Source organism: Anthonomus grandis, chromosome 22, assembly GCF_022605725.1.
Source record: "Anthonomus grandis grandis chromosome 22, icAntGran1.3, whole genome shotgun sequence".
Taxonomy (NCBI): Eukaryota; Metazoa; Arthropoda; class Insecta; order Coleoptera; family Curculionidae; genus Anthonomus; species Anthonomus grandis.
In genome coordinates this window covers 14,101,231-14,128,573 of record NC_065567.1, presented here as the reverse complement: position 1 = coordinate 14,128,573, position 27,343 = coordinate 14,101,231, and the positions used below count along the sequence as shown (strand labels likewise).

The 27,343-nt window shown below is 31.2% G+C and overlaps 1 protein-coding gene across 4 annotated transcripts in view; it reads right to left on the bottom strand.

Moving 5' to 3' along the window:
• Positions 1–27,343, bottom strand: part of LOC126749156 (forkhead box protein P1-like) — a 218,989-nt gene that overhangs the window by 168,455 nt on the left and 23,191 nt on the right. For all 4 annotated transcript variants that reach the window (XM_050458826.1, XM_050458828.1, XM_050458827.1 and 1 more), the window contains exon 2: positions 13,416–13,523. The gene's annotated coding sequence lies outside the window, so the exon portion shown is untranslated. The remainder of the gene's footprint in view (positions 1–13,415; positions 13,524–27,343) is intronic.

Sequence of the window (27,343 nt, the reverse complement as noted above, 5' to 3'; positions counted from 1 at the left end):
ATGGTGAGATGTAAACTATAATGCTATAAAGGTATATAGCATAGAACCACTAATAGTGTGGAAATTAGAAAATCAGGGACAGACATTGAAATTTATCTTTAGAAGAACGCTTACTACAAAATCAACAGGTTAGAGCACCTCGTCTTTATGTAGTTCCCGTTAGACAAAGGTTGGATGATCGTTAGCCTAACCAGTGGATTGGAAGAAGAGGTCTTATTGAATGGCCATCTAGATCCTCGGACATAACACCTCTTTGGCTTTTTTTGGTTCTTTAATTGTTTTTAAAACGCAACCTGAGTCACTAGAGCAATTCCAACATAGAAAAATTCAGGAATGCCGTACTATATCCAGAGAAACATTTGTAAATGTATGTGAAAAATTTTAAAGTAGGCTTTATTATTGTCTTTAAAATAACGAAATATCATTTTCAACATTTAATCAAATAATAAAAATTTCAAATTTAGTTTTTATTTATATATCATTCATAAATAAAGAAAAATTTTCTGAAATATGGCTTTCTAGGGTATAATTGGAAAGCATTTTTGGGTGTCGAGCGATACAAGATGATTTATCACTCAACCCCTCCTTTCTATTTACTATTTTAGGTGTATCTCACCCCTAAAGTCCCTTTTTGTTTCTAAAATATGGCCATTTCAAGTTTTTAAATTATCACCCTGTATATCATATACTTGTTTTACTTTGTTTTGATCGTTAAACTACATAAGTTTCAAGATCAAGTGACATGAAACATCGAGATGGTATCATCCTTAAGCTCTCCGCTGAAGAATTTCGTTACACTCCATCTAATTTCCAACCTAAAAAGCTAGATTATCACAGCAAAATCACAACAAAAATTATAAAACAGATAGCAATGCAATATACTATACAGGTTTGCTGCCGAGGTATAGAAACGTACAGTTTTCAATTAGAAACAAGTAGGTAAAATTAACTCAAAAATATAGGTCAGATAAAATGTTGATACTGAAATTGTACTGGTTGCAAATTGCCAAATTAATAAAACATATAAAGTAAATATGGCCAATAATGGCGAAACAAATAATCTAAGTGACGAAATGATTGTTTGTTATGCTACAAGTTTTGCTTGTAAACTTGAACTCATTAACGCTGAGAAAAAAAACATAAAATTATTCTGCGTGGTTGTTATTTTGTAATAAATTAAATGCTGTTTATAGATTTGAATTTACAAAAAGTTGTTTACATTAATTTTAAAAGTCAGACACGAGCAACGGTTGATTTTTTATAAAATACTTAAGATTAACCTTAAAAAAAAGTAAAAAGTAATTTCAAGCTGCTATTGAGATTGAGTATATACAGGGTATTTCGCAACATCTTTAGCGAACCTTCCTTAAATAATAAGTACAATCGAAATTAGAGAAAAACTTAAAATAATATTTTTTTATTACACCAGAATTACATTATGATTTATTAATTTTAAGCATTCCCTAAATATCATTAAACCAATTTATAGCTTGTTAGATAAATTACATATGTAGGTATTTGAATGCAATTTATACATACGTATATGCATTATAATGCTTAATTTAATACATATAACTTTTTGCACTTTACAGCATTTAATATTTTTAAATTCTTACGTTATTACAATCGTTGTTAATAACATAATATGAAATAATTAATGTTGATTTTAATGCTAATAAAATCAATATTTACTATTATAAAAAAATTAATTGCATTTTTATAATATAAGCTTTTTATATTAATTTATAAAACTAAAACTACAGTAAAACTAGCAAAATCGTAACAAAACTCTTTTAAAAATAAATACAGTTCTATTTTGTAAAGCGCAGCTCTAATGGTCCTAAGAAAAGAGAGAAAATGAGATGAAATGCATATCAAAAAAATATATTTCTTATTTTTTATTAGAAATCACTATTTTCCTTCATGAAAAAATATAGAGCAGTAACATGAATGTACATGTATGTTGTTTATGTATATACATACATAGTATGTACTAATCCCCACGTAAAGTTCTTTGATTTTTTAATATTTCATAAAAATGTTGAGAAAAGGAACGCGAAAAACTGAAGTTATTGCATTTTCAATCAATGAAAACTGAATTTACCTTTAGATTAAGATGCAATCTCCTCCAAAAGATTCTTAAACGATCTAAGAAACACTTGAGTTGAATTTATAATGATGAATAAATGAATTCGCAGATTTAACCATTAGGGCTGTGACCATGCACTTAAAAATCTCAAAAACTATTATTCTTATTCTTATTTGCTTAATAAAGGCTATTGTCATTATAAGGACTGTGTAAAAATATCAGTATTATACAGGGTGTAACATAAGTGATGACTTTAATTTTAAGGGGTGATTCCTTGTCATATTTTAAGTAAAAAAGTTCATTTAAACATATATCCGGAAATGCTTCGTTTTCGAGATACAGGGTGTTAAACTTTTTTTTAAATCGATTTCTTATTAATATCTCATAAACGCATTTACCGAATTTGTTGAAATCTTTACATTTTGTTAGTCACTTTATAAGGTACCTTTTGGAATTCTCACATCTGGCCTAAAAATGTCAGGGGCGTGCCCACGGGCTAAGTCGGATGATTTTTTTGTAAAAAAAATATGGCCCGGTACATTTTTTGTAAGTATGATATTTCTTTTAAATAGAGTTTCTAAAAATGAAACTTTTTTGTCTCTTAAATTTTTTGCGTATAACATAGAATTTTTTGTTTCGTTTAGAAATAAATAATTAAAAATCATAATCGTCTCGGGCGTCCATAAAAAAAAATACAATGCTTTAAAATTAACTGACAAATTACCAGCATGTTTATTATTTAACAACTAAGAAAAAACCTTAAATACATTTTTTTGCAAAACGCATACTTGACCGAAGACAAAAATTAATAAGATGCTATTTTTGATGTTTTTGAAATTGTAATGCAATGGCGTCGCAAATGGTTACCTATTTAAAATTTATTTGTTGTTTGTGTACGCCACCATATTTTTTGTGCGAGATATTTGTACAAATTTAAGCAATTAAAAATACGATCGCTTAATTTTTGTGAAAAATAATAAAAACTTATTTTAGTTTTAAATATCATCAAAATTTATGCTCGAAATGAGAACCACGACTGTCAATACAAGCACGCAATCTTCTTCCTATCGACTGGCGCACACGTTCGAAAATTCCTGGTGTGTTGCGTATGACATTAGAAGAGTTTACAATCCGGTTTCTCAAATCGTTTTCATCCACAACTGGCGTCGCATAAACAAGCGATTTCAGATATCCCCAAAAGAAATAGTCCAGAGGATTCAGGTCTGGAGATCGTGCTGGCCATAGCTGAGGTCCCCCCCGACCTATCCATTGCTGAGCAAAATTATCATTTAGATAGTTTCGAGCGACAAGACTAAAATGAGCAGGTGCACCGTCGTGCATAAACCACATGGTATTTCTTGTTGCTAGTGGTACGTCTTCTAATAAATCTGGCAATATTTCTTCTAAAAATTGTCTGTAAGTATCACCATTCAGCCTAGGAGGGAGAAAGTGTGGTCCGATAAGATGATCACCGATAATACCGGCCCAAACATTCACCGAAAACTGCTGTTGAAATCCACCTTCTCCAATGGCATGGGGATTTTCAAAGTCCCAAAGATGGTTATTGTGGAAGTTTCTGATGGTGTCCCGTGAAAAACAGGCCTCATCTGTGAAAAGAATTTTAGCCGTAAAATTTGGATTCTGGGCAGTTTTTTGAAGAAACCACTGGCAAAATTCTAATCGTGCAGGAAAATCTGTTGGCAACAGTGCTTGCACCAGCTGAATGTGGAATGGATAAAGTAAATTTGTGTGCAAAGCCCTCCAAACACTTTCGTGGCTGATGTTAAACTGTAACGATAATCTTAGCGTGCTAGTTAACGGATTGTCTTCCACTGCTTGCAGAATTGCTTCCTCTAGTTGTGGCGTCATTATTACCCTCGGTCTACCAACGCGCTCAGCATGAGCACTGACAGATCAAGTCTCACACAGACGGGCATGGAGTCTTATGAAAGTTCTTTCTGCTGGAATTGGTCTATCGGGAAAGCGTTCATGATAAATTCGACGGGCTTCTGCACCATTTCCATCTGCAAGGCCATAAATGAAATGCATTTGAGCTAATTCGGCGTTATTCATAGTTATCTGCACAGTAAAACACATTTAACTAACAGTACCCAGTACCTGGTAAATGTTAATGTAAGACATAGGAATGTTTTTATCAGAGAAATTTTTATACATACCTGCATAAATATGTAATATTCCCAATAAAATCAATTTTGCAGCATGTTAGGTTTTTTTTTTATGGAGGCCCGAGACTTGCTAAAATATAGTTTTTAAAATTTATTTCTAAATGAAGCAAGATACGAAAAAAAATTAAGAGACAAAAAAGTTTCATTTTTGGATGCTTTATATAAAAAAAATATCATACTTACAAAATATGTACCGGGCGATATTTTTTTACAAAAAAATCATCCGACTTAGCCCGTGGGCACGCCCCTGAAATTTCTAGGCCAGTGACTAACAGAATGTAAAGATTTCAACAAATTCGGTAAATGCGTTTATGAGATATTAATAAAAAATCGATTTAAAAAAAGTGTAACACTCTGTATCTCGAAAACGAAGCGTTTCCGGACATATGTTTATGTGAACTTTTTTACTTAAAAAATGACAAGGAATCACAAATGTATATTCATGTTTTACTAAATTCTCACAAAACAAAAATTATGCCATTAATTATGTCTTATAGAATACTTTAGAACTCCATTAAAAACCAAATTAGAACTCCATACAAACTAGTACCAAAGTCTATAGATTTCAACAATTGAAATATATAGACTTTACTACCACCTAATTGGTGAGTAGAATTTAAGGTATTTTTAATATTCGATTTAAAGGTAATTTTATAAATAATTTCCTGAGATGTTTGCGGTGGAATGAGTTTCTCTTAATTTCTCTCAGGCTCCCCAATCTGCCCCAAAATGATTAGTCTTGTAATCACAAGTTAGCTGCTTGTTAATAATCTCAAATACTATTTTGTTTTAATTACAGACCTTGTTTTGCCAATCTTCCACCCTATCTTAATCGATCTAAGACATAATTGAAAAAATCTATACTTGAAAATAGGTATTATTTGTGAGTAGACTTGGTGAATCTTGCTGCACACGCTGAGTTTTAGTAGCACACTTTGAATCACAGGCAGACAAATACTTCAACAGGCAAACTTGTCAGACCTAGGGTATGTTGACACACACAGTGCACGTAAAACCGCATTTTTGTGGGTTAATCCTAGAAATTTGGATTTGATATGAAAAAGTGCTAATAGGTAACTGTCGTTAAAAAATCTGCAGCTGATTTAAGTATATTTGGGAGCTGCCGGAGGATTAGTGCTTAAGCGCATGCTTTAAATCCTTTTACCAAAATTATATGTACCTATGTATGTTAATTAGAGTTTGATAAAAGCCCGTCTACTCCGTTAACTATTTGAAGTCCTTTTTAAATTCATGTAAAAATCTTTTTTTAGAAGTTATTATTTTAAGTCTATATATTTTAGAAAATACTATGAAAGACGCATTTTTTTTAGAGAAAATATGTGTTATTCTATTTAGAAATGGGTTTTCCGTTCTTGTGAAATATTTATAGGAAAGAAGTCATATATTTTTGGATTAAATGTATTTGCATATTTGCTTATGCGGGTGAATAAAACCCGTATTTTTAAGAAAATATCATATATTTATTGTAGTTAATCAATAGTTCTGTCTGTTTTATATTTTTATCACTAGAAATACTTCATTTACCTTAAAGCATTCATCTCGCTCAGGTTCATATTAATTAGAACTCTTGGCAATACAAGTCATATTTTTTGTACCGTAGAAATCAACAATATTAGAATTTGTGACCAACCTGAGCGGTGTTATTGTTTCTTTTGATCGAATGCCGAAAACTGTTATATAACACCGGCCTTCGGTGATGTTGCTGGAAGTCGTTTTGATACATCACATAATGTTTATTTTTTTTCTAACCAGTTTTACACCTGGGAAGAAATTTGTTGTTTAAATCGATACTAATAATGGAGACTTTTGGATTCTATACGTGTTTAAACTAAAGAATTAAATATGTAATTATATCTATTCTTTTAAAACTTAATATTTATAATAGACTCTAATAGCAGAATAAAAGAACCATGCATGAATACCTGGAACATTCATGAAATAATAGGCGATTTAATTCAGAAAAACAAGGCATTATTTCAAAAAGTTTCTTGATCTCCGAAGTGTGAAAATTCAGGCAGCGAGAAGCGTATAAACTTTCCCTAGAGGAAAAAGTAATACCGAATATTTTATAGATTTAAACCCGAAAAAGATAAAAGAAAAGACTTTTAAATTATATACAGTCTTTAAAATTTCCTTCGCGCTAAAGGTCGGAAAACAAACATATATTTTATTTTCCTGGCCGGTATCTTTGTTATATTTATAGGTAATATTTAGAGTTGCTTAACATTGAAATACTTTTTTTTTTACAATTCGGTATTACCCGGACTCTTTTCACTCCCACTTACTTAATCTAAAAACAAAGAAATAAAAAAGAATTGTTAAGCAAATAACTCAAGAGAACTCCCCAAAAAAGAAAGGTCTTAGAAGAGTGTTTACGTGAAGTTTAGAAGTATTGAGTTTAGTATCCGTCGTTATCCATCCATTTAGGTTTTAGCCGTCGTTAAGCACTCTCAAAAATATTCTTGTTTACCTAAAATTAAAAACCCTTGTTTGGTTATGCGGTAAGACTTTCTTTATCTGAAAATGTTCTCAATATTCAAGTTTAAGTAATAAATAAACGTAAAATTTGTTCCCGAAATTAAAGAAGTGGATAATTAGTAGCTACCGATTTAGTGTATCAAGTGATTTAAAATGTGGGTAGTATTTAGAAATAGATTAAATAATGTAGGAGATTTAGTATATACAGATGTCCATGGATTTTTAAGGTTCTGGTGATCCCTACACAGTTAATAGCTTATTATTTTATGTGTTGTATTTATTGTAGGTTCATATTTTTCGAAATAATCACCTTTGTAGTGCTGTCCTCTAGGAGCTTTGCACTAATGAGTTGCGATACTGACTCTACTTTATAGATTCGTTTTCTTAAGATTTGTTTCTATTCAGATTTAGAATTTGGCTAGTTGGTGAGGGATTTGCATGTCTTTTACTTAGTATTTTGTTTCACTGGTAAATAGCAAGAGAACACCTAGTGGATACACTAAATAATATGGATAATTTTAATTAGCATAATTATAACAAGCTGAGTAATTTCTTTTAGTAAAAGTAGTTTTAATAAAAGAGTAAGTACAATTGAGAGAGTACTGAGCTGAAAGTACTGGCCCGGTTTTTGACATACTAGTTATCGTAAATAACAATGCTCAGAGAAAAATATTTAAGAGGCTTAAATAATATCACAATATTGTACATAATAAATCAATGTATAAAGTGTTTTATTAGTGGTAAAGAAAACTAATCTAGCATCCTATAAAACGTTGTAAATCCTTGGTAAAAAAGAAAAATCGCTTAGAAAAAAAGGTCAATATAAGCCTCCCTTTGGGTTTTAAATCTTTCAAGGAATGCTTTTTTAGTGTTGTTCCGAGCTATCCCAGACTGTCGAACTTATTATGATGCCATTATGGCGTAAACACAAACTAGGGGTTTCGATATTTACGGCTCTAGACCAAAGTCGCCCTTAAAATGCTTGAACATTGATTGGTGCTTAAATCGTTTTATTTTTTAAGAAAGCGACATTTTCGCGGGAAATGTTTTCAGTCTGAGAGTGACTGCAATATAATTATATGAAAGATTAGTTATTTTTAAGCGATGACAAATTGTGTTTTGTATATAGTGTAAGTTTAATTTTAAATTTATTTAGCGTACATAAATAGTGTAAATATTTTACTAAGGTTTCCAAAAAAGATTCCAAGGGAATTAAAAATATATCTTAAGTTGCTTAAGTCATATAACACGATTTATGTAATAAGTTATTAATATTTACAGCATGTAGGAGGAAAAGTGAATGCTTACTCTTCCCTCTTTTTTTTTTCAATTATTGCTAATAATTTCTTAATATGTGCTGATTTAGAATAACAATAATTAGATTCTAGCTACTGCAATAATATTTTGACAAAAATTTTTTAGTAAAAACCACTACTACTAACGCGAATTTGGACTTTGTTGCTGCGCAAAAAACGGTAATTATTATTAGTATTAAATTTTCAAGCAAGGCGCTTCTCTTAGTTTATCCAAATACATCAAGCAATTTACTAAAATGGATGCGATTAAGAAAAATCTACAATATATAAAACTTATGCGCTTATCAAAAAAATAAACTATAAAAAAGAAGCTTTATGCTAATGCTTAAAAAATACGTAGAATACCTCTTTTAATAAATAATTTTTTTATATGTTAAAAGCCTACGCATTTATGGAAGTCATTGTATATTTTAAGTATTACTATATGTTAATATTATTATAATAAAAAAGGCAACATGTGTATCTGATTAATGTTAGTAAACAAAAAGTATTTTTTGACGTGTTCAGTATTTTTTGGACGATATTAGCTTTTGACCTCGATGAATAAAACATTATTTATTGATCGGGTTACTATGTAAAATTAGCAAATAAATAAATAATTATATGGTATCGGTTTTTTGTTACCGTGCCATAACATAAAATAAATAAAATTACTATAAGAGATATTTTAACTCGAATGTTTTTTACTAATATACTGACACGTAAATTATATCATAAAGATATTTTTAATAAACATGTTAAATTATAGGGACATTTTTGTATAAGGCAAGTTTAAATATAAACTGCTCTTATCTGGGTCGACCTTGAATTGTTTATAAACATTTATCGATAGGAAAACAATACTATGTAATTATATCCGACTTTACAAATAAATAATTATTTTCGTTGGTTATCTAACGTTATCTTTTTTAAATTAAATGTTCATTTATCATTTGTTTTTTACAATAATAAAATATAGGTTCATTTTACACCTTTCCGCAACAATTATATTCGTAGTATATAGGATTTTGGGCTGATGTGGATTTATTTATGCTAATCTAGTCGGGAAAAAACATTTGTGAAGTTTAGTCAAGCCCATTGTTAGTAAAATAAATTTAAAAGGGATTTAAAGTAGTATGATCGCTCTTTTATAATAGTGAAGGTCTATAAACACGCAACATCCAACATATAAAACTTTACCATGAAAAGTCTTAAGATGTCATAGTAAATCAACCTTATCAAAAAAAATACATATTTCAGCAACAAATAGTTTCCCTACAATAATTTTCTAAATCTTGCATTTTTTTAATTTTTCGGCTTCCTTAAAAGATATAGGAACTTAAATAAAGGAAATATTTTTTTTACTACCTCATGCCATAGATCAGGAAAACACAGGGCTATTATAGAGAGTATCAAAGTCCAGGTCGCTACTTTAGTGGCGTAACATACATATTATTTTAAGATAAAAGTTTACTTCTAACTCCTAATACAGTACAAGCAATAATTTTTCCTAATCATAAAAAGTAAGTAGGTCATGAAATCTTTGAAAATTCCTGTGCTGCCCCATCAAAACGCATTTAGTTCAGATTGAAAACTTACATTAATAAAATGTTTAATTTACATTAACTTTATTTTATATTTTTTTAATTTACTAATAAAATTTAAAAAGATTAAAATAGTATAAAAGTGAAATACTCTGTTTCGTTAATAGCACCTTGAGGGCGTACATCAAAGAAAATGCTGAAAATGCCGTCATACACGCTTTCTAAAGGATCTTGCTACTTTTTCCCAAATCCCTGGCATGCTGCTAATGTGATTGAATATATTTTCATTTCTAAAGATCATTCATATCATCAACAGGAGTGGAGTAAAAATCTGTTTAAATCTAACGGGTTGAGATCGGGAGATCTAGCTGGCCAGGGTTCCCGACATCCTTGACCTATACATCACCGGTGATTGCTTTGTATTTAAAAATTGCCTAGCAGTTCTGATAAAATATACAGGTATATTATCTACATTAGCTGCTTCGTCATTAGGGAAACATTTTGAAGTAATAAGTCCGTTTTTAAAAAATCTCTGTATGCTTTTTCTGTTCACCTCTGAACTAAGAGAAAATCATGTGATGTCTCGATTCAACAATGGCATAAGGATTTTCAACTTGCCACGGATGCAGGTTGGGGAAGCTAATTATACAATTTCGTTTAACTGCTGGTGCATCGGTGAACCGTGTAAATGATGGAAAGAAAGTTCTGATTCAATGAAGCCCGTTCCACAAAGAAGATGTTCTTCAGATGAATGAGTCCCGATACAGCGACATCCTTGGGGTAGGCAGGTGGACTCGATGTTGATGAGCCGCAACTGCTAGACGCGTCCTTCTTGCCGGAACAGCCCTCAGTGTGGAATCAGGCCTGCCAGCTCAGAGGAGCACTTACCGTGATAATAACGGTAGAATAAACAGAGATCAGAGACAACAGAGCCATTTTTTCGTTTTGAAAAGCACTCTGAGTTTTTTGGAAGCTGCCCTGGCGATTTCGGCAACGTGGTCATGCCAGGACATACTGTTGGTGACTTCGACTCCTAGAAGATGTAAAGATGATTTCATTGGCAATGTTTTCCCTGCCATAACCAGCTCCGGGCCACCAAGGTTAGTCTTTATCGTAAATATTGCAGCCTGCGTTTTTTTAGCGTTAAAATTGACCAGATTATTACCGCCCCACTCCAAGATTGCTCTAATATCGTTGTTGGTTGAAGCTACTTGTTGCTGCCTAAGATTCTAAGAAGTTGCGGCTGTCGTTGGTTTGGCGGACTTAAATGTGGAAATAAGTGGCTATCGTCTGCAAAGCTGTAGATTGGATTGACAGTGGTTCCTAGCAAATCGTTGATATATATCAAGAAAAGGGTGGGGGATAGAATGCATCCTTGAGGGACACCAGCGTTAATGTTAAATTTGTCGGAGAGGTGTCCATCGACGGCTACTTGGATTGTTCGTTGTTCAAGAAAACTTTAGATCCAATTCAATAATGAGTTTTGTATGCCGATTGAGGAGAGCTTGGTTAGTAGTCCCTCATGCCACACTCTGTCAAATGCCTTGGAAATGTCAAGAGCGACTGAGCGGGACTCGCCGTGCTTCTCCATGGCCTCCGTCCACAAGTATGTGACGTAAGCCAGAAGATCGCCGGTGGATCGAAGCTTTTGAAAGCCGTATTGAAGATCGCTGATTAGTCCAGATGATTCTAGATATCTTAACAGTTGTTCGTTGACTGCTTTCTCCATAATCTTCGATATTACTGGAACTAGTGCAATCGGGCGGTAATTGGAGGGCATCGTCTTCTTACCCTTTTTGGGTACAGCTTGCACTTGAGCAGTTTTCCAGCTTATTGGAAATGAGCCCTGCTTATACGATGCCGTGAACAGTCTACATAAGGGAGGAGTCAATTCGTCTGCACAACGTTATAGTACTAGGGCTGGAATTTCATCGGGTCCAGAAGCTTTGTTGGTGTCTACGCTTTTAGGAATTTTATTTATAATTCGTTGGGGAAACGAAATTTCTCCTATCGATGAATTCACCCTTGGCAAATATGGCGGTGTTTTGCCTTGCGAGTGCAGAGTAGAATTGGACGCGAAGAGTTTACCCAGTAAGTGGGCTTTTTCCCTTGCTGTTACCGCGATAGAACCATTATCTGCTGTTAGGGGTGGCAAGGCCGACTTAGCAAATCCTTGACTAACGGCTTTCGATACCGGCCAGAAAGATCTTGTTTCATTTGGGCAGTTTAGCAATTTGTTTTTGATCCTGTTGTTGTGACTCTCTTTGCATTCATCAATAATTCGCTTGCAGCTATTTCTGGAGGTTAAAAAGTTCCTCCAATTTTCGGTGGAAGGATGTTGACGCCATTTGCGATGACATAAAGGCGTCGTCCATTAAGTAATATTTTAATTAAAGAAATGGCCAACTTATTTCTTAGAATTTCATACGCATGACAAATTTTATTCAGATGCTCTTTGCTCGAAAACGGTTAGTTTAAGTGACTTTTTTGAAAAAAAATGCCTTTTTTTTTAGAATAAATTGTCGCTTTCCATGAATTGAGCCTTTCCGTGCTAAATTTTTAAACAACAAAAAAGTTGTAGCAAAAAACAAGCACGTGTGATCAAATGTTAGCGAAAATTTAATACGACCTTTTTGACGATCTCCCTGATTTAACAAGGTCTGCAGTATAAAACAATTGTTGGAATTGTAATGATTATAATTTTTTTAAAATCTTCTTCCAAAGTTAAGGATTTTTCATTTTTAGGGCACGGAATTTTTTCGCTTCGAAATTGAACTGACTTCTTGGCTCCAGACTCGCCTTAAAATGTTCAAGATATCGAAATCTATGAATTTAGGTCAATAAACATTCATATTATGGGTGATCTTACTCAATAATGATGACGTATTCCCGTGTCGTTAGAATCAGGAATTAGTAAGGTTAAGAATTATTAATTTTTTGTATTTCTTCGAGCATAGAATTTTGCCATAATTTTGTTTTTATTTTTGAAACTCCATTAGTTGTAATAAATAATTTTACAGATCACGCAATTGCTAGGTAATTGTAAGATTTGAGAAGACTGCGGTACTTTTATATATTACCTCATTAATCAGGAATACACTGGGTTGGGTGATGATAGAACTTGAGTAGATTTGTAGGTATTACAACAGTTTGACAATTTTAATTTTTATCATGTTTAACTTGAAATCATCCTCAAAAAATCAAGATTTTCAAAACTCTAAGAAGTCAGACCTTTTGGATAGTTTTTATGAATTTAAAATGTCAGTGATGAATAAATCACCCAAAAAATCATTTTTGGGTACTTCTAGGGGTTATTCTTTCTTTCAAAGTGTACCTAGCAACAGTAGCGGCAATATCTACGCAGTAAGAATCACATTTCAATAACCTTAAAAATAAAATAAAAAATATTCATTGAAATAAGGAATAATAAGTTAAAAAAACAAACGTAATATGGGGCAATTGTTAAAGAATATGTAATATTAAATGAACTTTTAGATAATGCCAAAAAATTAATTTGTATCATAAAAGATATGAATTAATAAAATATAAAAAAAAAATTATGGAAATATTAAGAAAATTTATTACGAAAGATCCAAGACTTCTGCTTGCTCCTCCAAGACAACTCCCTCGTACCAAAAAAATTTTAAAAAATTAGTTAGATAGTAAGATTAGTAGATAGTAAAAGAGATAAAGACAGAAAATTTAAATCCTCGCAGCATATAGATATAGAGAAGAGATATATTTAAAGGACTTACTCGTAATTTAAAACTATTAATGAGCATTTCTATTATTATTTACTTACACTATATCTGGAATGCCTAATGCTTGAGGGCCAATGACTTGTGGCGGCTGGGTAGTGACTCTTTGACCAACTTACGCTCGATTCGTATGGCACTTCACCTATATGACCCTAAAAATAAAAATATTCTATTATAAATTATAATTATTTAAAAAATATATCTATAAACTGTTTAATATATTCATATACAGTAGAAGTTAATGCTGAAACTGATTCAGTAGTATTTAGAATATTATGTTTTTTAGTTAGTATATAGTTAGGTTAAAAAATGTATACTAATAAATCAAATCCCAAAGCTTTTTCAGTCAATTTAAATAAGTACGCTGGGTTAAAGCGGGATATTCCATCGGTAAAAACGTCCTTTAGGAAGCAATTTTTTTTCTTAGAGGTTACTTTCATGTTGCCCTTTTATTGATTTACAGCTCGTGATTGCTCTCCATCTAGGCCCGTACAAAACAGTATTCTTTATGAAACTGAAGTCTTAGCAAGTAATTTATTTTAAGTTCAACACTACTTACTGAGTATTTTCTTGTGTATATACAAAAATATTGAATTACATTTCTTAACTTTTACCACTGCTTCTTTAAGAGAACCATGGAAACTACGGCTCTAAAGCAAAAGAGACTTATACCCTCACAGAAAGTATTGTTGCAACTTAAGCAGCTGTTTAGATGCTAGTAGTGATGATGATATTGAAACAAATTTAGTGATATTAGCTTTTGAAAAATTTGTAAGTTGAAAGAGTTTTTTTATTTAAATAAATCAATAATTAAAGCATTTCTATATACTACTAAGATAACTTTTAAATTTAAGACCTTTTTAAGATAACTTTTCTTCCATATGTCGCCTTAAATAAAACGTTATTTCCTAACGATAAAATAAATCTTATCAAAATATATATACATAGTAACCCAATAGTCGAAAGTATAAAATATACACATCTTTATACTAAAACCCAGACGTTATTGACATTGATGATTACAGTCAACAAGGTAAAAATTACACGTGTATAGCATTGCCCCATAATTCCAATTGTTTTGCTATTTATATTGTTATTTTCAAAATTTTAAAACAAACAATTACGATATTTACTCAAGTATTTATCAGTGTTTCGAAATTATGTTTCTTTTAAGAGATTACTTTGCTAATCTTATACAGTATGTCTTAAATTATATAAGGTTTATTTAATTTTTTTGGTTTAAAAATAATACTGGAGAGTTTTGATGTAAGTTTAGAAGACTTCCAAGTACAAGTTAAAATCATTTTCGTAATTTTTATGAAACAACTCACAAACTCAAGTAAGCGCTTAATTAAAAATTACAAGAAGAAAAAGATGAAATTAACAATAAGTTGTCTAAACTTTGTCGCTAGTAGTGACAGGACTACCAAGTTTACGTAATAAGGTGTTGTGTAAAGTTAAAAAATATAGTCAACTAACAGAGAGCATATAAAGTAGCTGAAGGTACCTCTTTATCATTGGAAAGAGAACCATATCTAGCATAAAATTAGCCATTAGACTAACTATGTAGCGGTAAATTCAGGAAAAGTTCTTGTAGTACTTGTTAAATTAAGATATTTATAATATATTACATTGTCAATCCAGATGAGAACACTGCAAGGCTTTTTTATCATTTTATTGAGTATTTGTGGTTTCATCAACTTTCAACTATATATTTTTTACTGAAATTGGGTTCGGCATCTCCAGTACACTAAAACTGCAGGGGATTTTTACAGTCTTATTTAATTTAGCCCATAACCGTACTGTAAATGTAGAAAGGGTTTTTATATGTCATGTGCAGTCGTCTACATTTTCATCGATGCCTTTCTACCACCCGATAAACATAAAGATTTCGATTATTCTAAAAAAGAAATGCCGATGTTCTCCATTCCAGACTTTTTATTTAAGTCAGTAATTTTTTAATGTTAAATTAATTTTAAAGCGATAAAACTAGCCTTAATATAACTAGTTTAAGCTCTTTCCAGTTACAAAAAATGCTGAGAAAAGTAAATGTAACATGAAGTTCGGCTAATGAAAAAAGAATTATAAATTGAATAAGTGTTCGCTGAACTCAACAAAATGCAAATTGGCCATTTGTGAATATCGGACAAAAGCAACTACATCCAAAAATCCCGGAAGAAGTTCCGGAACCAGAAGTAAAGACGTATAGCGCGCGGCGATGTTTTATAGCTTAGCGGAGAAAAGGGCGCGTCTACATAAATGAAATTATAATATCTTTTCGACTAAGTGCAATGTCCCGTATAAATTTGCTTTCCGACATTAAACTTATAAAATATAAACCTTAGGTTTGCATCAGTCGGCCATTATTATCGGCCATGTTAGGCATTCGTGTAGTCAAAAACAGATAACTCTTAAAAGCAACTTTACTAGATATATACACTACGGTTCAGCATTTATTAACAATTAACTTTCCATCTCTTGTTCTTTTTAAAAATTGTTTTTAAAAAAATTAAGGAAATCAAATTTATAATATACTGATTTTCCTCAATCAGTGTTTTGCAGATTTCAGAACTACAATAACTAAGAGAATTTTTATGAAAGTAAAAAACTTTTTCCATATAAATATTTAAAAAATTATTTCAGAAGCCACTTAGAAAAACTGAAGTTATTGCTTGAGTTTGGCATGATACTTATAAATATACTGTTTTACCAAGATCAAACAATATTGTTTGCTAATCCTAACAAGGCTAAGTCACCAATAATTTATAAGTGGGACAAATTCAAATCCATTAATAAAACAACTGTTTTTTTGAACGTCAAGGCGGCTTAATTACAGCTATGTAGCAGTATCAGTTTTAAATTGCTACCAAAGCCAATGAAATTAATAATATAGTCAGATAAAAGAATTTCTTGATCGAAGTATGTTTTATATATATTATTATAATTTTTAAGATTTGATTTTATATACCCTAACAATACAAATATATACAATATATTTGAAATATATACGTATTATTTTATTCTTTTAATTATATTCTTTTAATTTTACTTTAAATAAGTGACTGAATTTATTTTGGTAAATGTGACCGGTAATTTTAGGGACAAAATAGGTAACAACAGTCTAAAGTTGTATTTATTTTTGGCAAAGAACACTCAAGGAATATTCTTTGATTGAATGCAGTAGAAGTGACTGACGATCTTAAGCATATTTTATTTTTGAAATTCTTATGAATATAGATCGTCAAAATATCTGCCATGATAAAATAAAAATGCTAAATACGCCACTTTCCGAAAAAATTCATATTTTCTGCTCATATTTATTAGTATTTCAGAAAGACTTATAGTAAGCTTAACAAAATCCAATAATAAGTTAGAATAGTAGCCAAATGGCATAAATAATATCTTTTTATTTAATGGTTTACTTTTGGTTTAATGGTTTACTTTTATAGACAAGGGCCGAATCATCTACAAATATCGTAAATGCACCGCTTAAAAATATTATTAAAAAGAATGGACCCTAAATGTTGGTCTAATGTTGGTCTCGCGTATATGGACCGGTATCTCAGAACTCACAACCCCAGCAATAACTTAATGTTCATAAGTTCTATCCGACAAATAGCTCTCTAGCAACTTTAGGAGAAATTGCTCTGATTCTATTGTGTTTTTCGAAATTGTCCAGAAGTATGGAATAATCGACAGTATCAAAGGCCTTTGCTAGATCCAAAATGACGCCAAAAACTTTTTTACTCTTATCTCCTTTTTAAAATCTGAACTGTTCTAACAAAAATTTAACCAAGCGCATTCTTAGAACTTCTTTATTTACAGGGTTTGACAAAGATATCGGTATTTAGTTGCTAAGATTAGTTTCTGACCCACTTTTTATATATTATTAAATCTGACTTAAGAAGTTTTGAAAAATAAGTTTCAGTAACTTTTTAATAGAAATTTAATAGAAATATTAAAAGTTAGAACATTCTTTAAACGTATCAGTACAAATTTCCAAATTGAGACATAAAGAACTTTGAACATTTTTTCTTAAACGTCATTTCTGCATTAAATGTATAACGATATCTGTCATACTTGGTAGCGAGATCTTTGGATTCTTTAACATATGTTTCTAGTATTAATACATTTTAACAGAGGCAATTATAATGGATTATGATATTAAAAATACCCATTTTTTACAACAAATCATTTATCAGTAAAAGTTAGTAAAGTCTATGAACTAGGGAAGAGTCTAGTAAAAATAGTCAAGAAAATTGGCAATTATGCCTGATAAAAAGTATTTCAACATACTTAGTTTTGACTTGCAAAAAATTGTCAAGACCAGAATTACTCTTAGTCTAGTCATTTTATCTATATCTGTCCCAAAACCGTACGCAAGATGTCTTCATTCCTTCAGTATCTATATTATTATTTAAAATATTTATGTTAATATATCCCGAAGATATGTTATATTTTTGGAGAGAACTAGGATATCACGCCACACGGTCCTTTTTAAAGATCCAGGGAACAATTTAGAAATGTTTGGAAGTTTCTACATTCTTTTAAGGATTTACAATAAAATAAGCTTAATAACCTAAATTGGGGCCTAAATAAGACCCTCAAATAAGATGAACTACTAAAAACTAAACACTATAAGTTAAGAAAATAAACTAAACCTAAGTAGAACCCAAACTAAACATAACTAATCAACTTATACTATAAAATAGGAGCAAAACATAACTATAAGTATGAAAATAATCAACGTATTTACATATTCATAACATCTGCTCCAAGTTTAATCGTTCTCCACCAACACCTCAAGGGGGCCAACTGAGTTATGATGAGGCACTAGACGAATGATGTTTACAATTTTGATCTTCATTGTCGGATGTCGCTTCAGTATACCACGTCGCTGATTTTGGTAACCACATGAACTAGACCTTCCGTATCCGTCTAAAGCTTTGCTGAGGGCAACTTCGTTCTTCGTATTATATAATCAGACTCTGTCTCCAAGATTAAAACTGGTAGAATTCGTCTTTATGTAACAACATGATATCATTTTGTTACTTTCTAGGTGAAGTTTTCCCCATGTCTATATATGGACCATTTGCAAACGCTCTTGCAGATGGTCGACGTACTCCTCAAGGATTCAGCCTTGTGGGGTGTTTGACGGGCTTTTTCCAGTAAATTCGTGGATAGAAGAACGATATGATGCCAATAGCAATAGTTCTATGCGGTTATTCCAGTTGGTGGGAGTTTACCACAATTCTTAAATAGGTCTCAAAAGTGTCAAATCCTTGAAACATTCTCCAGAACTAAAAGCCTATTAGTCTCATTGGAATTTCTTCCAAAGATGGATTACTTAAATGAGTTTGGGAGAGCGTATATGAAAAAGAAAAGATAGGTTTTATTGAGAGGTTTACTGGCTGAACAGACGTGATGTTGAACGCTGGTTTCGACAGTGTGAGCATTGTTAATCTTGTTGGTGCACCCTTAAAACGAATTGACATTTTCGTACTAGCAGCTCCGAAAATCGATATGTTTGTATGGATTACTTCAATAAGTGACTCGACATTTCTTTTTTCTTCTTCGACATTTTTCTCGCATTGACATTTCTCGAGACTTAAGTTCATAAATAAGGCCAAATACTGGATCATTATTCTGAAAGTGGATTAGTATCCAACGCGATGATAAGCAAATATCTCTGGTTGTTTCAATTCCTTTTTAAGATAATGTTGAGATGTTTCAATACAGGTTCTTCTGGATAAAGCATCGAAATCTTGGTGATGTTCGCTTTTTCTGTGTTCTATTATAAAGTGATACACTTGTAGCCGTTGAAGCCACCTTGGTATTTGTCCTTTAGAGTTTCTGAACTAAAACAGCTATTTCAGAGAAGCATGCTTAATTCTAAGAATGAATTGTTGATCATATAAATATTTATAGAAATGTTTACTAGTTTTTACTGCTCCTAATTGCCCTCGTCACAGATACACTAGGTTACATAATACTTTCTTTATGGATTTTTTTAGCCTTTTACTGAAATTAGCTTAACTTATAGCTCGCCATCTTAATACTATTGTGAAAAGACGGCTTCAACAATTTTCCGGATTCCAATAATGCTTGTACCGGTATACACAATAAGTTGATATGTTGATACGTTAAAATTGGAGATGTAAACAGTGCTCTTGTTAGCCTCCAGAACACTTCTTTATAGTCTGCTGACCAACTAACTATCATTTTGGCTTTGGTGAGCTTCTGTAGAGATTTTGCAAAGTTAGCTAGATTTCTTCAATCAAAAATTGCAAATGCAAATGCAAATCTTCTGTAATATATAGAAAAGTTCACCACTACCACTGGTGTTTATCAGTAGGTTGAGTAGTTATCGAACTTAAAATCGAAATAAGCAACATTTTTTAGAACTTATTTTCTCGTTGACTGCTCGGAGCTTAACAAATAGGTATTGAATTTTCTTTAATGCAGATAAACCAAAATTGACGAAAAACAAATAAAAATACAAAGTCACGGTCTCACAACATGTAATTTAACGGGCTACACGTGTTTCGCTCTAGTTTTTTTTTTCTATATATCGGTTTATTTTTATCTACCAGTATCCACTCTTCAGATCCCGTATTAAAAGGCATTGAGAATCTGATAGTGTGTAGAGCGTGTCGTCAATCCTTGATACGAACTATCGTTCGTATATTATTTAAACCCTGGCACGAAGGAAACTTTACCTTGTTGGGCTATTAGAATCCTTTAAAATAGTTGTCTTATCGGAACAGATTATTATCTCCCTAGCATTTTATCGTGCAAGAAAAACGCATCTTGATTTTGTTTCATAAGACGCTTAATTTAATGCTCTTACTCTCTTTGGTTTATTGTCAAATTGGCAGAGGATACAATAAGCGATCTGTTTAAGTGACAGATTCTATGAGCATTCTTCATAATTGCCACTAGTTTAAAGCATACAATACTCTCCAATACTCTCCTTGTTTCAGCTTTGATCATCTCCTTTCAAGTTTACCATTCGAACTTAACGACTCTGGCATTTCCTTTATCTTAATTGTATAAAAATGATGCATAAAAATATCTTCTTGCAGTCAATATGTTATATACATCCATATACATACATTTGTAACTGCTAGGCATTTAATCATAATATGACATCATATATGATTTCTTCCACTAGTATCGGCTGTTTTAATGTTGTTAAACAACTGGTGGATTAAGCGTCATGTAGTCCAATGATCGAGATACTTTTTCCTTTCGCAGACATTAGGATTAAATTTTGCGGTGTTAAATTCTACAGTGAGCTTCTTTGCTTGGCTTCACGATAGTATGACTGAATCCTGTATCCACCACCATCCTACCCTCACGGCCGCATATATTTCCCGGTACTTCCAGGACGTGAAATCCGGTTTATTATCACACGTGGAGCTTGATAGCACTCAGCTAGCTTGCACCTCATAAAATTTTCTTGGTTCCTTGGTTGTGTTTCCTCATAACAATTCTAGCCAAAAATGTCTCGAGCTCTGTTTACTTGTTTCCAAGATAAATAACAAAACTGATTAAATTTGTTATTTAAAAAAAACTGATTAAATTTGTTTTATGCTTAAAAGCTTTCGCATTTTTTTTACCGATAGAGACCAATAATTTCATGAGAAAACTAACAATCAGAGCAAGCAAATATACACATATATACCATATATATAAAATGTGGAACATTTAAATGATCAGGTTTTACAATAAAATAACCTAAATTAGGGTCCTCAAATAAAATTAACTACTAAAAACTAGATACTATAAATAAAAATAATAAACTAAACGTAAGTATAACCCTAAATAATATAACGAATGAAGGGTCTGCTGGACAAGTGGACCCACCGAAGATGGACTGAGTCCCCTGGTATGATACAGGCCAAAGCGCACATAGGTGGGCCCTCTGCCTGTCTCACCAAAAATCTACTACGCCTAAAATGACGCGAAATTCGGCTAGTGACAGGCCTTTTAACCGGTCACTGGCACTTAAGAAGCCCTCTCCATACTATCGGTATTGCGGAAAACCCGGAATGCCGATGGTGCTGTGAGGAGGATGAAACCGTTGACCCTGTAGTCGGGGAGTGTCCAGCACTCACGCGCGCCAGGTTCAAATACTTGGGTAACACTTTCAGTGTACCGAGTGACTTTAAGTCCTTCAGACCAGAGAGCTTTATCGGTTTCTCTAAGGCGGTTGGGCTCTGGTAAACCCCGGTGGGGCATGACGGATCCATCAGGAGACCTATATGCACAACTGCCTTGGCAGCCCACTGTTCGACAATTCAATTCAACCCTAAATAAACTTAACTAAACAACTTAAACTATAGAATAAGACTAGAACAGTGCAAAGACTATGAGAATAGTTCTTTATTCTTCCTAAAAATTCTTTATTCTTCCTAAGCTGGAAGCCTGCTACACAGCCACCTTAAAAAGCGTGGAGCTTTAAAGAATGGTTGTTTATAGTAAAAATATTAAAAAATTCCCAGTACCGACCTATGATAGAGAAAAATTACTTTATTTGCGAAAAAAGTATTGAGTAATTTTATAAAATAACATATCTAACATATCAGGTCTTGACATTTATGAAAATTGTTTTAAGTTTTTAAGGCTCAAGTATGTAACTATTTTGGATTTAGGAATTTATGTTAATTTGGACATAATAATTAATTCTTGTAAAAGAAATTTAACTACCTTTTCTCTATGAAAATAAATTGATAGAGGATCATAGAGTTTGACGTCTTTTTTATTTCTGGGATTTTTACAAAAAAAAACTTGTTTTCGTCACAAAAAAATCGATTTAATACATCCTTTTAATATTTTTCAGTAAAAATAAAAAGCGATTGGATTTTCTGCCTTTTATTTGTAATATGTTTCTTATGTTATATATGTTATAAGACTAACTTAAATTTATTTATATCATTTGTCTTTATTTTTTTGAACGGTACTGAAAATTTGATCTCCCTTATCCCGTTTTTCATTTTGAATCCTTACTTAAAAGACACCCTGTATATTTATAAATAATGCTTAATATTATACATAACCTGAAAATCCGTGATTGGTGATTTAAGATTTAAATTTAATGCATTGCAGTGTTATTTCTTCTATAAATGAATGAAAAAAACAACTCGCTGACAGCCGGCCACGTCTAACCGAAAAGAATTCGAGCCTATTTTGAAATTCGATCCGTCTCTAAATGTGTCGTACTTAATATTATTCTAGGTTTATTTTTGTTGTTCTCTAAATATGAGAATTTTTCTTTCCTTGTTTGTCTCTCGCCTAGAGAAAACAGGCAGTTGAAAACACAAGAGAGCTTTCAAAGGTCCCTGGTTTTAAGATAGGTACACACCAGATGCTAGTTTTTACTCGTAGGGCAAGGGACTTCCTAAATAAACAAACCGCGGTCTTTCGTAACGAAAATAACCGAATTTCTATCTATTTGTTTAAGAATACTGTTCGTTATTTACTTCAAACTATATGCAAGACACTGACAAATATACAATGCTGTTGTTATTACTGAGAATCAATACAAATAATAATTTTTAATATTTATTTACAGTTAAGAAATTTCAGAAACTATTTATTTTACAACAAATTGTCTTATTTCTACTTATATTTACTTTTTTTATACCAACTTCCGTTATATGGGAGTGATAGGGAGATTTTGAAGAAATCCACCAGATTCCAGGTGAATGTTGTTCACAAGAAAGTTTTGCTTATATAATATACATATTTTCTGCAATTTAAATAAATTACAGGGTCTTATTAATTTGAAAAAATTACTAACTATAGATTGAACATTTATTATTTAATCTAGCAAGAATCCAATTCCACGATTTTCACGAAAATGATTAGTTAAACAGCCGACAAAAAATGCTTAATTAGCAAAACACATTTTAGTTACATAATAAGTTTAATGTATATTTGTCGATGTACAACTTTATATATATATATATACAAGAATAAATGTAAATTGTTTATTAAACCTGTTAACATGACAATTAAATATTCGCCTATTTACTTTACTATTGTTGGAAAGGTGAAAATAGTACGACTTGAAATTGTTTGTCACGCATTTTAATTCTCACGTGTGTTTAACCATATTTGTTTATATAACGGTGTATTTTCAACTTGTTTGGCTTAAAAATTTAGGCAAAACAGGTAAAAAATATTAATGCAGTTGAAGTAATAAATTAAATACCAAAATTTAAAAAAAGCCACGTAATCCTTAAACTTGTTGCTTAGGAATATACAATGTTTTCATCACATTTTTTTAAAAATTTACTAGGAATCTATTTAACCCAACGCCAAACTAAACAAAGTGTAAAGTTGTTACGCAATCAAATAAACAGAAAACCTAATTTCCTAGTTTGCACAGAATGTTAAGGAAAGAAATCCCATCCTTAATAAGAATTGTTTATGACCATGCAAACAAGACGTGTTATCAGTTTCTAGTTACATAGGAACGTGTTATTTGACATATTTTAACGAAAACAATACAGCACCTGCGATAAAAATGAAAAACCTCTAAACCAGCGTGACTCCTTTATTTAAGTGGTCAAATGCACGTCAGCTCTTTTGGTATTGTGCTAACTAATGAAGTTTTTGTTTATTCTTAAAACGATGTTATATTGCCAGTACACAAGATCACTGGTCGCAATTTGCTACCTAAGTAACAATATTGGTTTCATGTTAGTTTCATCATGTTACGAAGTGCTTAAACCTTCTTTACATAGTTGCATATATTTCTAAGTAATAGTTTCAACCCAAATTTAAAACATATGCAAAAATAAACATTATTTTAGACATAAGAATTTATTAATCCAACTTAAAGTTCAAATAAATAAAGTTATACATTTAAATAGTGTGTCCGTTCGTATTAAATTATAATCGCCCCTGATTAGATTTGCTAATTAGGAGCATGTTAGTTATTAACGCAGATCTATTGTAGCTCCTTCATACTGTATTTACCAGATTTCCTAATTAGACTCCATGACATGACATCTGCTCCTTCATACATCTACCTACTTCTGACTTTAACTCTACTAACCTCTTGAACTTAAGCCTTGCCTTTGCATGACATTTGCTTAGAAGTTTGCTTGTCCTGACGCACTTGTTTATTTGATAGACGTAAATTTCTAGGGCATTTGTGCAGTTTCCGATCAATTTGGGATTGACTTTGGAAAAACTAATTGTTACGGTTTGTCTGAAAAAATTAATACTTTTTCAGTTTTTGGAATTTAATTCTTAGGTATATAACGCACTGCAATGTATGACGGTGACGTTATTTCAGATACCGGTAATATCAGAGCCTCCTTTCCTATCTGCGATTATCACAGAGAAATGTGTACTTGAAGAAGTATTGAGGAGTCACTTTATCTGATGGCATGTACTTATTTGATCTCTTGATACTTGGGGCCTCATTTACTTGTATTTCTATGAAGGTTGGCTATATTGCTATTTTCCTATTTATTAATACTAATTATAATAGTTGTTAGCAGAAATGCACCGATATACTAACCTTTGAACCCGTTTTAACTGTCTGCTTGCTGTAGTTTGTGTAAACATCATTCTTGGACTTAGCTTCCAGTCTGTATGACATGCTACAACAGGTTTTAGCTTCAGGCTTGCTTTCTTGATATGAGGTCCTCACGTAATTTTTTAATTAAATATCACTTTAAATTATTTGACTTCGTTTTATTAAATAATTATGTATTTTCCAGTGTTTATTACCAGTGCAACTTTTGTTTTTTCTGACTATAATACTATTATCAGGTCTTGTAGGTAGGTTAAGGTGGCTAAGGCAGTAAATTCTTTTGTTTTTGAGTATTCTCATAAACAATACGTCTTCGTTGAGATATAAAGAATAGAAAACTTAATTTTTGGAACATTTCATTACGATGTTATATTTTGGAACACTTTAAACGTATAAGAGCCAATTTTTATTATTTTAATATATAATATAATCTATCAAGAAAATCATTTGAATAGTATAAATTAAATAATTATTATTCTCAACTAGAAGGTAACTGAATGAACAAATTAAAAAAAAATCAAATATCAAAATCAATTATAATTTTTTTAAAAGAAATTTAAAGTGATGTTTTAATTAGGACTATAAATAATGCTCAATGTTTTAGAATGTTACCAACAAAATTTTAAAAATTTTATCATATAATAAAATATGTATATCGTAATATTTAAGCTAAAAAAAATATATATAATTCGTAAAAAAAAATCCTGATCCCTTAATCTTGGAATCTTAGAAATTGTCATAAGGGCGAAAATTTTCTTAGACACTGTTTATTCCCGCATATTGAAAATTGGGATAAATACAATTAAGAGAATCGGTAATATGATGCTGTCTACTTTTTCAAACTTCATGCTTATAATGTACTCGTAGATAATCAAAATTATGTTAGAGTTTAAAAATAAAATTTACCAGGCCCTAAAACGATTTAAAAAATTACCTACCTGGCAAAAAAAAACAAAATTTATATAGTCTTTCCCCATGTTGGTTAGACCTATAAACAGGTACTGTATATAAGTAAGGTGATTTAATAAAATGATCTAAATATTTGTTTCATTATTACCGTTATGAAATTTTATGTGCATTTCGCTTTTAGCATTTCCTTATTTTTTCAAAGTATACAGGTAACATGCCTATACAATAAACTCAACATTTTAACCCGATCTTATATTATGTACTATAGTTTAGGCTTTTGTGTTTAATTTGGTCTATACATTTTCACTGTAATTATAAAAAAAATCTTATTAAATAAGGAACAAATAAAATAAATATTTTGAATTATTTTTAAAAAATGGTAGCGCTTTAAAGACTAAACCGATTATTAAAATATTAAAATATACTTGTCATGTTTACTAATTACATTTTAAAAGCTGCAATATCCATTCACATTCCTATTTACCACCAATATAAAGATTATTTTGTATAAGATATATACAGCGCGACTAAACTAATAACTCCATTTGTGACCTGCGTTCTTTCATGCTAATTTATAAAAGCATATAGGAGATTATTAAATTTTAGATTTTGATTTTATTAATCTGTACATTTAAAGCATGACAAATACGCCCTTTAAAAAAAAATAAACGTGACAACGATATGGGTTTTTAAGACACTACTTGAGCAATATGAAATAAAAATAGTTTTTTTTTTAATTAAAAAAATCACATTATATCAGCATTTTTTTCTTCCAAAAAGATCGACTTTTTTCTAAATTGACATGATTTTTTCAACTAATGGAAAGTTATATATAAAGCAATAATTAAAAAGTGGATACAAAATATATACATGAAAAAGACCAATGACAAAGTAAGACAATGTGTAGCACTAAAAGCTCTATATACCAGATAGATATATTTCCATGTCTTACGCGTTACATTTAATCTTATCTAAGTTTCCGGTTTCAGTATGAAGAAATTAAAAGTCACGGGTACCGCAAATCTTATGGTCTTATTTTTTTCTTATCTGCAATGAACAGAGTAATTAACAGACTTGATATTGTTAATTCAAAATAATCATCCATTATTCTCAAAAAGACTTAGATATATGACCAAAGGAAGAGAAAGTATACTCAAAGTCAAAGTCTCACAAATCAAGCGTCTATTTAAAAGGTTACGCGTTTCGCCGCATTAGGGTATCATCAGACCTCATCTAAATACAAAAACTACACACTTACTCTCATGAACATAAATAAAAATATAAAATGTAATATGTCTACATCATCGTGTACATCAGTCAATAACGGTTTTTGCATTTAGATGAGGTCTGATGATGCCCTAATGCGGCGAAACGCGTAACCTTTTAAATAGACGTTTAATTTGTGAGACTTTGACTTTGAGTATACTTTCTCTTCCTTTGGTCTTGATATTTGAGGTGGTTTTATTTAATTGATTCTATAGAAGATGGTCTATTTGAAGAAGATTTTTG